At 35.3% G+C, this 13,326-nt stretch overlaps 1 long non-coding RNA gene across 2 annotated transcripts; it reads right to left on the bottom strand.

The window, feature by feature from the left end:
• Positions 1 to 1,980: 1,980 nt before the first annotated feature.
• LOC138710028 (uncharacterized) lies at positions 1,981 to 5,701 on the bottom strand. Of its 2 annotated transcripts, XR_011335024.1 has the most exons (4): positions 5,253 to 5,701; positions 2,941 to 3,055; positions 2,767 to 2,871; positions 1,981 to 2,186 (listed from the first exon to the last, which is right to left on the bottom strand). It is a non-coding gene; the product is annotated as an uncharacterized lncRNA (long non-coding RNA). The 2 variants fall into 2 exon arrangements; XR_011335023.1 differs by lacking the exon at positions 1,981 to 2,186 and having other exon boundaries at positions 2,361 to 2,871.
• Between the last annotated feature and the right edge of the window lie 7,625 nt (positions 5,702 to 13,326).

The raw sequence follows: 13,326 nt of genomic DNA, 5'->3' as shown, positions 1-13,326 counted from the left end.
CTGCTTATGGGTTGAAAGAAACTTTTACAAATGTAATTGTCGCCAGTATGAAAGGATAATTCCAAGCCTTTGGCGTGAGATGAACTCCATAGCTCAGTGGTAGAGCAGAAAACAGGAAGTCGCAGGTTCGATTCCCGCTCGAGGTTGTGAAATTTTTCTTTCATACCATGGCATGATTGTGACTATAATAGTATTTAAATTCATTACAGAAAAATGTGGTCAATTAAAGAAATAGAGCCTTCATTTGTTTTAAATACTACTAAATGTTGACATTGGTACTCATTAACTTAAAAATGTGGATATTGTTATGTATAACATGGTGAATATGAACTATCCTCCTGTGTAAAATTGTCCCATAAAGCCGGTGTTAAGTATCCTTTTACATAAACAGCCTAAATTTAGTAGCCCTATAACAGTAATAACTGGTCAATTAAATTAGACGAATGCATCTTACAGTAACGTTTCTAAAGTTTTGAAGAGCTTTGATATGAATACCCCCCTCCACGTTTTTTTAAGAACTTCGAAGTCAGTTTTAAATGCATTTCACACAGTTTGCAAAATGTACCACCCCGAGCACAATCGAAATACAACAAACGATATTTATTTTTCCCATAATTTTTTATACTTTGATTTCACTCCAACCGTTTTATTCATTGACTTACCCAACAGCACTAGATGAAGGTAACACAGATGGAATTACCAGTTCACAGATTTCGCTTTCACTTAAAGTCAATTGAGAATTAACTTCATTAAATGCAATGGGTCCTCTTTCCATTCACTTCTCAATACATCTTTTCATTTTAAGAAAAGTAAAGAATGTCTCTTATTTTGCCATCATACACCGAAACATTTACATTTACTTTATATGCTAGAACTATTTCAGTAAACAAAATTATTATGTTTGCTAAACAAAACTAAGACTGGAAATAACGCTAATAAAAACACAGCACACCTGACTTCTTAACTGTAATAAACAAGACTGAAAATTGAGATGGTTTAAATGTCCACCAGTCAAGACCGGGTGGCCTTTAAGGAAACAGCTATCTGAGAATCTACATAACACAATAATTAGTTTCAGTTACTGTAAAGTCATATCAAATTGAAATATAATACTCTATATAAATTTTATTTTTCTACTTTTAAAAATTCTGAAATCTCCAGTGGGAACATCGTGGAATCCAGGGGAGGATCTCCTTCTCCAGCAGGAGCAGCACCCTTTTCACTTCCAATCTCTATACAAAAAGAATTAAACTTTAATTTTGTATCGTAAGGATTCGTTTCAACCAAATGAAAGAACAACCTAAGTATTTTTATTATTTCAGGATTAATGGAGAAGCATGATGTAATTATATATATATATATATATATATATATATATATATATATATATATATATATTACATTGTTTTATAACATTATGGAATGCTGACAAGGTGATGTAATGAATCAAAATTACACAATTTTAATATTTCGACTTTTGCCTCAGGACTAAGGGAATACTTCGACAAAGGACAGGTTGCAAATAACTTTATTTTATTTTTTTATGATACAAATTTAACATAAATCACAGTTAGGCAACAACAAAAATACACAATGAACAATCAACTGTATTATTTTCTGTGTAACAGCACACTTATTTTATTTTTCTGAAAAACACAAAGTGATATAATCGTGTAAATATCAGTAGAAAAGGGGGGGGGGGAATTAAAATTAGAATAAAAAATATATTACATTGTACACAGAGTCACAGAGTGAAGATTAATACTGCATAAATAACATTGTACCGGTATCTAAAAATATGACATCAGGCTTTGAAACAGAAATGTTGATAATAAGCCAAACTTTCAGTGCAATCTATCTCAAGGATCTGGCAAGTTTTGAAGCAAAATACGACCTTCACAGAATTCTTTGCTTTTGAAGGTACAGAAATCTAACTATATCATATTTTGTGAAAAAAAAAAAAAAAATAATAATAATAATAATAATGGTACTGATACAAGACATCTCATTATCAGACACTTTCACTTTCCTCTGAATTAATGGTGGCCTCTGATGTGCCTGTCCAGCTGCAAGTCATTGCGCAAAATGTTAACCCTCATGGCATGGATGTCACAGAGCTTGATGTATCCGAAGAGACCAACGAAATAAGCTTCACTGGCTTCTTGGAACACCACGATAGCTAATCCCTGGAAGTAAAACTCTGTCTTTAAGTCCTACGCCACAGAAAAACACAACTTGGAAATTATCAATGATGAGATCGTCTAGCATCCTTGTATTTGAATGTACAGCAATCTATCTGTAGGCATATCATATTTTGTTAAAAAAAATTGGGGGTTTTGATACGAAGTGTCTGATCATCAGAGATATTTTCACTTTTCTTAAATTAGTGGTGGCCTTTGATGCACCTGTCCTGCTGTATGTCGTGCAAAATGGTAACCCTCATGGCATGGATGGTGTATTCGAAGACCAGCCTTCTATGACACACCTTGGGCAATGATTGTGTTGATAAATTGGTCTACACAACTAGCTTCATATGGCTGAATGACAAACAGTCAATTAGCCACCATTAGAAAAAAAAATTACTTATGGATTACTTACATTTAGAGAATTAGGCCTACCTTTTCAAGTGTCGTTTATTCCTGTTTGCATTGTCTGGCAGTGGTACTCCATTCTGTCTCAGCCATGTCCACAAAGTTCACATTTAAACATAAATAATTCAACTTAACATCACAGTTCATACTCGGATTCTATAGAAATTATATTTACCATTAACTGATCTCGTCTCCTTTCCACCCACTTCTGGAATGTATTCATGGCACCATAGTAATCTTGGCCAGTCTTCAAATTGGATGCAAAAAGTTAAATCTGCATCTATAAGAGAGGCAAGATATTTAATTTATAGAGAGAACACATAATAGGTATAGTATTGTAGTTACATACCAGGTTCCAGCTTGCACAATGACCAGTCTTCCACTCACAGCAGGTCGATGCATGCATGACTCCTTGAATCTTACCACCAACGATACTGGTTTGCTCCATGAATGTGTTGCAGAGTCTATGAAATATACATAGAATTAATAATTTTATAACATTCATTCCCTTTATTATCTTAAAATATTGTAATAAAGCCTGACTCTCATTTTGGGAGAGGAACATAGGTTAAGGATGTTTGAGAATAAGGTGCTAAGGAAAATATTTGGGGCTAAGAGGGATGAAATTACAGGAGAATGAAGAAAGTTGCACAACACAGAACTGCACGCATTGTATTCTTCACCTGACATAATTAGGAACATTAAATCCAGACGCTTGAGATGGGCAGGGGATGTAGCACATATGGGCGAATCCAGAAATGCATATAGAGTGTTAGTTGGGAGGCCGAGACGTAGATGGGAAGAGAATATTAAAATGGATTTGAGGGAGGTGGGATATGATGATAGAGAATGGATTAATCTAGCTCAGGATAGGGACAGGTGGCGGGCTTATGTGAAGGCGGCAATGAACCTCCGGGTTCCTTAAAAGCCAGTAAGTAAGTAAGTAAGTAAGCCTGCCATTCATAAAAATCCAGATTTCACCCAGAAAAACAACAGACTTTGGACCCTCACTCTCCATATTTCTCACATATTCTCTTAAAATTAATATTTTTACTTTCTCTGAGATTGCCCTCTTTTTTTAATTTAAACCACATTTCCTTCAAAATTGTCCTTAATAACGAACGTGATCCTCCAAATGAAATATGTATCGTAGTTTCCTCTTACATGGCCTAGCACCAGCATGGCTGTTACTCTTTTTCCTGAACAGAAATGAAAATAGTAGTGGTAGCAATAAATAAGAAGTACTTATAAATGTAAAGTCTACAGTCTTTTGACTTATAAAAATTAATAACAAAATGTCACTGCCATAATTTTCTTCATCCCGATTCAGTCTATCACATACAAATCTTGCAATGACTTCCTTGGAAAAATCATCTGATGCTGGTTACAGGTTGTGGATATTTCTTGTTTTTCCCTGGTATAGACAGCGCATGCCTCTTTTCAGATTTGGTAATAATTATTGCTACTGCATTCTATGAATGCTGTAATAAAAGTATGGAGATTATATATTTTATTTACTTACAAAATGGCTTTTAAGGAACCCAGAGGTTCATTGCTGTCCTCACATAAGCCCACCATTCGTCCCTATCCTGAGCAATATTAAGCCAGTCCCTAGCATCATATTTCACCGCCCTCAAAATATTATCCTCCCATCTACGTCTCGGCCTCTCCAAAGGTCTTCCAACTAACTCTATATGCATTTATGGACTCACCCATTCGTGCTACAAACTCTGCCCACATCAAACGTTCGGATTTAATTATGTCAGGTGAAGAATACAATGCTTGCTGTTGTGCGTTATGTAACTTCTCTATTTTCCTGTAACTTCATCCCTCTTAGTCCCAAGTATTTTCCTAAGAACCTTACACTCTAACACCCTTAACCTCTGTTCCCCTCTCAAAGTGAGAGTGCAATTTAATGCTTCTTATACACACATGCCTGTAGTGTAACAATATCTGGAACAAGTAAACATATAATATGCTCCTTTTTAATTATTCCTATAGCCTTAAAGATTATGGTAATAAGCTTACAGTGAAGTACTTGGGACAATAATAAATATATATATTTTTTATTGGGTTATTTTACGACGCTGTATCAACATCTAGGTTATTTAGCATCTGAATGATATGAAGGTGATAATGTCGATGAAATGAGTCCGGGGTCCAGCACCGAAAGTTACCCAGCATTTGCTCGTATTGGGTTGAGGGAAAACCCCGGAAAAAACCTCAACCAGGTAACTTGCCCCGACCGGGATTCGAACCCGGACCACCTGGTTTCGCAGCCAGACGCGCTGACCGTTACTCCACAGGTGTGGACTAATAAATATATTCTTCTGCATTACTGAATACGTATTTTTTTTACTTAATTTCTAACAAGAATATTTTTGTACATACCAAAGTTTGTCAGTGATGGGACTTTACTTTCTTTCGGACTTGTATTTCTAAGTAAACTTAAAATTTTTCAAAATTCAGTTGCATGTAAACTCAACCACATGCATTAGTTTGTAATGAAGTTGCATTAGATTAGGTTACAGAAAAGTCTTCATATGTTAAATTATGTGTAAATATTCTTTAACTCACTATCATGGATGCATCCTTATGGAATAAGATCTGTCCTACTAATCCTGTCAAATAATATCTATGAAAACAGGTAGGCGTACTTACAAGAGATTTGAAATTCTTGTCCTTAGAGCCGCTTTGGTTTGACAGATATCTTCCTATTCTGCTTCAGCCTTTAATTGTCTGTACATATTAACCATTGCTTATTGTAAGCTGCTCTGTAACGAAAACCTTTTCTTTCTTCATGTAGGCCTATAAGTTCTTCAGACTCTTTCCTTCTGGACATGTTATAACCTTAAAATAAAATGTTATTGCATTTTAAAATATGAACTACACATTAACCTAACTTAAACTTTGATTTTATTCACTTTCATTTAGACTGAATATTTGTAAGGTTATGTAATAGTAATATGCGTTACAAGAGCGGTATGTTGAAGTTTTCATGTTCGAAGAAAAGTTTGAAAAAGCGAAACGTAGTTGAGCTTTTTTAATTTCCGAGAATTGAAAGAAAACATACCGCTCGTGTATCGTACATTATTTTGTGCGAAGATCGTTTATTACATACCTGAAAGAGGAATTTCTAATTAGTTTCAATGAAATCTCCATCTTTGTTTCTGTTCAATGACGGCAAATTTGCAAAACAAAAATATCTATCTTCAACATTGTTGCTTTAAAATGTTTTCTGTGTTTACTATATTCCACCAGGCCGTGATATACGTCTGTCTTTCCCCCCCCCCCCCCAGTCTATAAATGCGAACTTAAAACAAATGGTAAGGTTATATAATGATTTAGAGTTTACTTAATTTTTTTAAATATTTAAAAACAATAATTAACAGTGCAATTTAGGTGAAATTGCAGTGATAAGTTTCCAATTTATAATTATTACTATATTGAACGTCTCTAAAAATAATATGTTAAAAGCCTAAAGCAGTAAAATCATTATGTCACTTAAGCGGTAAGAAGCTTTTTGCAGTTTTGAGGCAACAGAGTGGCCCAATGGACATTATGTACATACCATAGCAGCTACAAGGTGGAACCATCTTGTTATCATTGTTGGCTGCTGTATCAGGTCCCCACACTGCCTGAACCAGCCATAATTTTGTCACACCGGTCAGTAAGTTGAATTACTGTTAAATTGATGCTCAAATATAGCTCACGCAAGAAACGATTACCGAAAAGCAGTGGTGGCATTGCTGTCTGTTTTGATGTGTGTATGTAAGCACGCCGAGGGGGGAGAGGTGCGAGCCAATGGAAGTAGTGTCTCTTGATGAACAGATGAGGAACGTGGCAAGAGAAATATTTGAAGCTAATTAAACGTGCAACATATGTTTACGAATGAAATAGTAATACCGTGCGATACAAGACATGTATTCACATGCAGTGGAACAAACTACAGTCGTAATGTAACTATCACAACGCAAAACTGATTGATTCTATCGATGTCATTTCTCTTTCAACTGTACTCTTGGATATCATTCAGGCTATCTTGTGACCTTTCTGTCACCTGCTATTCCTTACTGTTTGATTCGCATTTCTTCCATCGGTATTCCCTGCTTGTGAGATCTATAGTACATATAACTATCGTGCACGTATTTAGGAATGGTAGCAGGACGACCATATCGATTTCAGTTTTTAGGGTTTTTAGGTTATGGTTTTGAACATTTGAGAGAAAACGAACCTGTTTCATTCATTATACATGCTCTGAAACCTGGCACGAACAGTTCAAATGCTTCTATTCGCTTCTCTTCACTTCATCATAATGTCCATGTTTCTGCCCCCATACATGTTTCTGCTACACTCCGCACAAAGCACTTCACTTCCAGAGATCCACAGAAGATGCTCCTTTTTCTATTAAAAGCTTCCTTTGCCATTGTTATTCTACTTTTGACTTTTAGCACATTTTACTTCTAAATATTTCTTCGCAATTAGGTCTTTACAACAGTTTCTCAACAGCAGTATCTTAAAGACAATATATTTTGTCTATTTTCATTCCATTATGTCCTACGGAATATTTTTTGGGGAAATTCAGCAGATAGTAAAAATATAGCCTTTTCTTATTACCTAAAAGAGCAATTAGAATAGGCAATAATTGGAACAAAGGCTAGAGAATCATATACACAATTTTTTTTAATTAGAGATTTTGACCTTAACAAATCAGTTGAGGCGTTCAGAGCTGAAGTGAATCAAGTCACAAATTTTCATAAATTGAGTTTAATTCATTTTCTGATTATCTTTTCCGAGGAGTAATGGATCAAGTCTTAATTCCAAGCATTCGCAGGTAGGTGACATCAGTTACTTTTGACTCGGATTATTTGTTCACGATGTTCTGAGCCATAGTGGATCAAGTCAACAAAGCGTTGCATCAATTAACATCAAAATTGTTTATGTTTTATAAATCTAGAATTTGAGATTGGAGCAATAAAATTATTGCTAGTCAAATTAGATAATCCACTAGAGCAAGTTAACTTTTTAAGTCCTATAATCTCAAAACTACGTCTCATGGACTTGAATCACTTTAGCCCTGAACACCTTATATATAGTTTTTAATAAATTTCCTCTTACGTAAAAAAAAAGAAAATTTTCCAACTAATCCAGCCATATATATAGTATAAATACTCGCAGAAAGAATGATTTTCATATGCCATCATCATATTTATAATGCTATGAAAGGGGAGTACTGGTATGTTACATGGCAGTAAAAATTTTCAATAGTCTTCCTGAAGACATTATGAATCATAAGCAAAATTCTGCATTATTTAAGGTAAAACTAAAAAATTACTTAATATCTCACACTTTCTATTCTGTAGATGAATTCTTGACATTTCACAGTACTGTGTAAATATTTAATATTATTAAATGGTAAAAATATAGCATTGTATAATATGTTATTGTTATTGAGGTTTTAATTTGGTATATATTTCATATTAGCAAACATCCAGAAACCTAGTAACGTTACAGACACTTCAGATTCAATGTCACTCCTAATGCTAAAACCCATATTTCCATAGAAGTGTGCTACTCATATCAAAATCACCATTAACAACTTACAAAACGGTAGTGTCGTCTGCTAAGATAATAATTTTCCCTGGAATGTAGCTGGTAAATCATTGACATCAACAATAGAAAGAAACGGACACAAAATTGAGCCTTGAGCAACTTCAACATTAAGAGTAGGCTATACTGGGAAGGTATTTTCCCCTCAAATGCAACAACTTACTACCTATTCGTAAGATAACAAACATTCTATTAAGGAAATCTCGTTTCCTTTATACCATAAAATTTAAGTTTCTTCACCAATATATCATGAAGCAAGCGATCAAATGCCTTATACAAATCTCATAAACAAGTCAGCGAATTCTGTTTTAATTCAAGGATACCAGTATTGAAAACTTATAAAATTACCATTAAGGCAATTGATTTACCATGCCTAAATCTGCCTAAAACCAAATTATTGCTCATGAAGCAAATTATTTTCCTCAAAATATGTAAAATCTGTCTATTCATGACATCCTCTAATACTTTAGATAATAGTTCAAATGATACTTAAGTAAATAAGGATATTATAATGTATTGGGTACCTGTATACTCAGATACAGCAGTAATATGATGACTTCAAAACTGATAAAATTCAATTCTGTTACAGTAAATTTGCCAGTACAGTAATTAAATGAAGTGTATATATTATTTTAATTGTATAATAGAGTTTGAATTGAAATTCTAACCAAAATTATTTACAGACAAACTGCTGCAAAATTCTTCATAAATGTGTTCAAAATAACATAAACACAAAGTTTTAATCAGCGAAAAGCTCAACGTTCAATGTAACAAATTGCCTACGTTAGATAGAACTGAAGAAACATAAGAAACATGCTTACGTATAGTTTATTTTTACAAATTAGATTTCATTATTAGAAAACTGACCAAATTTGAGAGATGGAAAATTGAAATTACTTCAGACTTCGTTAATAATGGTATTGCTTCCTCATCTCTCAATGTTTTGTTTTGGTAATGCATTCTTCTTCTTCTTCTTCTTCTTCTTCTGCCTGACAAGTGTTAGGCCACAAGGCCTGTTACAGTCTCACATAAAATTTTCACGCCATCTCTTAGCAGGACGACCCACAGATCTTTGGCCATGTGGTACATAATCATAAATTGCCTTTGGGAGTCTACTATTACTCATTCTTTCCAAATGATGTTTCCAATTAGACTGATATTGAACAATGTAGGCTAATCTAAATCTGATTGAGTTTAAAATGTCACAACTTCTTTTCAGATCCCATTTAGTATAGCCCGCTGTTCTTCGCATGAATCCAATTTCACAAGCCGTTATACTGCTTTTATCTGCTTTCCTCAGTGTCCATGCTTTGCTGCCATAGTTGAGCATTGGTCGTGCCAATGTGTTGTAAAGACGTATGCGGGTGTGTTTCTGAACCAAGGATGGTTTCATCACACTATTTATAATGCCCATAACTCTTGTGTATTTATTAATTTTCTGTGATATGTCCAATTCTTCAAAAATGGAAAGATTGTAACCTAAATAGGGAAACTATTACATCTTTCTAATGTTTTATTGTCGAGACAAATTTTACTTTGTATTGGGTATTTCCCACAGAATGCCATAATTTTTGTTTTATCTGTTGAAATTTCCATATTGTATGTGGCTGCTACTTGCTGCAAATTATATATTGACCTTTGGAGGCCGTCTTCTGAAAGTGCTAATAATACCAAATCATCTGCAAAGAGAATTGAATCCAATTTAAGGTGTCTGTTAATTTGTATATATCCATGGCGAGTTTGCTTCCACTCTTTAATTATTCGGTTCATACCGGTATAAATAATAAAGAGAATGCGTTCTGTCATTGTAAATGTAGAATAATTGAACATAAATACTGAGTGAGGCAGATAAAAGTAGCTCACCTACCGTTTGAATGAGAATGTGATATTTTGACTGCTTGAAATTCCATTATTGTACTCTATCGTATCATAACGAAGTGGGTAAACAACTACAATAATAGACAATTTTATCCAATAATCGATTGTTGGCATTCTTCCTGGCAGTATTTCATCAATAGCTATTAGTCGAATTACAATGTCTGTTCGCATTGTGCAAAATGATTTACTCGATACAAGAAAGAGTGGAAATTGTGGAAACTTATGTGAGAACAGGTTCGATTAAGGAAACCTACGAAATTTTCAGGGACAAGTTTTCTGGATAGAGGACAACCAGCAAAGACAGCAATAGAGGGTTTGGTAAAAAAGTGGCTATAGGATCTGTTCAAAATGTGGACAGAGAAAGTGTTACTTCAGTTCGCACACCAGAAGTTATTGAGTGCATCCTCCAAAGGATTATTGCATAAATTGTCCATTGTTGTAGTTGTTTACTCATACTCATTCGTTTACTCATGATACGATATGATAGAATACGATAAGTAGTCAGAATATCGCATTCGCATTCAAACAAGAGGTGGGCTACTTTTATCTGCGCCACACTATACATTTTGCTGTATAATTATCACACTTGAAAATTCAGTTGCGAAATTGTTTTTCTTTCTCCTAGTCTTTATTAAAGCATTTTTTTTTTTTTTTTTTGGGAGTTCACTATAGTTGAAATTTATATATTTTTTTAACTTCACATTATCACTTTTCTTTTAAAAGAAGTACGTTAATGTAGCTAGTTCAAGGTTTCATTTGAACACTTATTTCTCAAAAGTGTGTATAGAGTCAGGAGTCCGAGGACACCCTTTAACTTGGAAGACAGAAGGGAAAATGTAAAATCCCTGAGTACCCCAGGAAGAATAGGTGAAGATACTAACCTTTGCTAGTATTTTTGGATTGTGGCCGCCATTTTAGAGCAAGGTCACATATTGAATAATTTCGAGGGAAAAATTGTTCCGGAGCCGGGTATCGAACCCGGGACCTTTGGTTTAACGTACCAACGCTCTACCACTGAGCTACTCGGGAACTCTAACCGACACCGATCCAATTTTTCCCTCTATATCCACAGACCTCAAAGTGGGCTGACAACTGTCAAGCAACCAACTTCGAGTGCACACTAACTCCGTGTGACTTAAGTTGTGGTTTTCTGTTAACGAACAGTGACGCGTATTATGCAAATCAAGATTTCAGGTATAACTCCCTGTAAAGTTGATTTGAATAATTTCGAGGGATCGGTGTCGGTTAGAGTTCCTGAGTAGCTCAGTGGTAGAGCGTTGGTACGTTAAACCAAAGGTCCCGGGTTCGATACCCGGCTCCGGAACAATTTTTCCCTCGAAATTATTCAAATCAACTTTACAGGGAGTTACACCTGAAATCTTGATTTGCATAATACACGTCACTGTTCGTTAACAGAAAACCACAACTTAAGTCACACTGAGTTAGTGTGCACTCGAAGTTGGTTGCTTGACGGTTGTCAGCCCACTTTGAGGTCTGTGGATATAGAGGGAAAAATTGGATCGGTGTCGGTTAGAGTTCCCGAGTAGCTCAGTGGTAGAGCGTTGGTACGTTAAACCAAAGGTCCCGGGTTCGATACTCGGCTCCGGAACAATTTTTCCCTCGAAATTATTCAAATCAACTTTACAGGGAGTTATACCTGAAATCTTGATTTGCAGGTCACATATTTTAAGTGGGAAGGGGGTCATGTGGCATATCAAATGGAATTTGACATATTAAGTTATGATCTACGATTCAAAAGTTATTAACACAGAATTACTGGTTACGGTATTGATGGAAGAGAATAAGATAAGGTTGTCCTGGTATCTGGAGAACGCAGATACCATATCACATCTGTAGACTTCAACAACCGGTATCCAGAAAGACCACCAATTTCAAATTTAGAGCAACTGGAAATGTTCAAAAGAAGCCAAGTAGCAGTTGGTCAAAAAGAGCAACTGACGAGAGAACCTCAACACTAGTCTTGGCCTCATTTGCCAATAATCCAAAATACAGCACATGAAATCTTTCGGCAGAAAGTGGTATCAATCAGTGTGTGGATTGTGTGAATTCTTCATAACAATAAATGGAACCTGTTCAAGGTCCAGATGCTGCAGAATGAATCCAATAGACATGTCGAATTCTGCAAGACCAATGTTGAGGTTCCCTCGTCAGTTTCCATTTTCAGCCGACTGCTATGTGGCTTGTCTTCAACATTTCCAGTTGTTCTAAATTTGGATATCAGGGATGTGGTAGTGTTGTGGGAAATTGGTGGTCTTTCTGGACATTGAAATTTGTGGCTATGATACCGCAGCTGCTTTCCCCAAACGTCAGAATCACCTCAATCCTCTCCTCTTTTGTCCATGTCATCTCCAGTTTACTGAAACTACTTACTACTGCTTATGGCTTTTAGAGAATCCGGATGTTCATTGCTGCCCTCATACGCCATCGGTCCCTATCCTGAGCAAGATTAATCATATTCCACCTCCCTCAAATCTATTTTAATATTATCCTCCCATCTACGTCTCGGCCTCCCCAAAGATCTTTTCCCCTCTAGCTTCCCAACTAACACTCTATATGCATTTCTGGATTCGCCCATACGTGCTACATGCCCTGCCCATCTCAAACGTCTGGATTTAATGTTCCTAATTATGTCAGGTGAAGAATACAATGCGTGCAGTTGTGCATTGTGTAACTTTCTCCATTCTCCTGTAACTTCATTTCTCTTAGCCCAAATTATTTTCCTAAGCACCTTATTCTCAAACACCCTTAACCTATGTTCCTCTCTCAAAGTGAGAGTTCAAGTTTCACAACCATACAGAACAACCGGTATGGTAATATAACTTTTCTATAAATTCTAACTTTTCGCTTTTTTGAGAGCAGACTAGATGACAAAAACTTCTCAACCGAATAATAACAGGTATTTCCCATATTTATTCTATGTTTAATTTCCTCCCGAGTGTCATTTATATTTGTTACTGTTGCTCGAAAATATTTGAATTTTTCCACCTCTTCGAAGGATAAATTTCCTATTTTTATATTTCCATTTCATACAATGTTCTGAAACATCGCCAGTAATTTGAAATTTCTGTGATATTTACATTTGAACCACAACACATATGTCAAATCTGAATTCCTGCCACATGATAGCCTTCAAATTAAAAAAAAATGTCACATTGCTCTAAGATGGTAGCCATGTTCCGGAAATACCCAGCAGAGGTTGGCTCTGTCATCCATCCTTTCATGAACT

This window comes from Periplaneta americana, chromosome 12, assembly GCF_040183065.1.
Source record: "Periplaneta americana isolate PAMFEO1 chromosome 12, P.americana_PAMFEO1_priV1, whole genome shotgun sequence".
In the NCBI taxonomy this organism is placed as follows: Eukaryota; Metazoa; Arthropoda; class Insecta; order Blattodea; family Blattidae; genus Periplaneta; species Periplaneta americana.
This window is presented reverse-complemented; position numbering and strand designations above follow the sequence as displayed.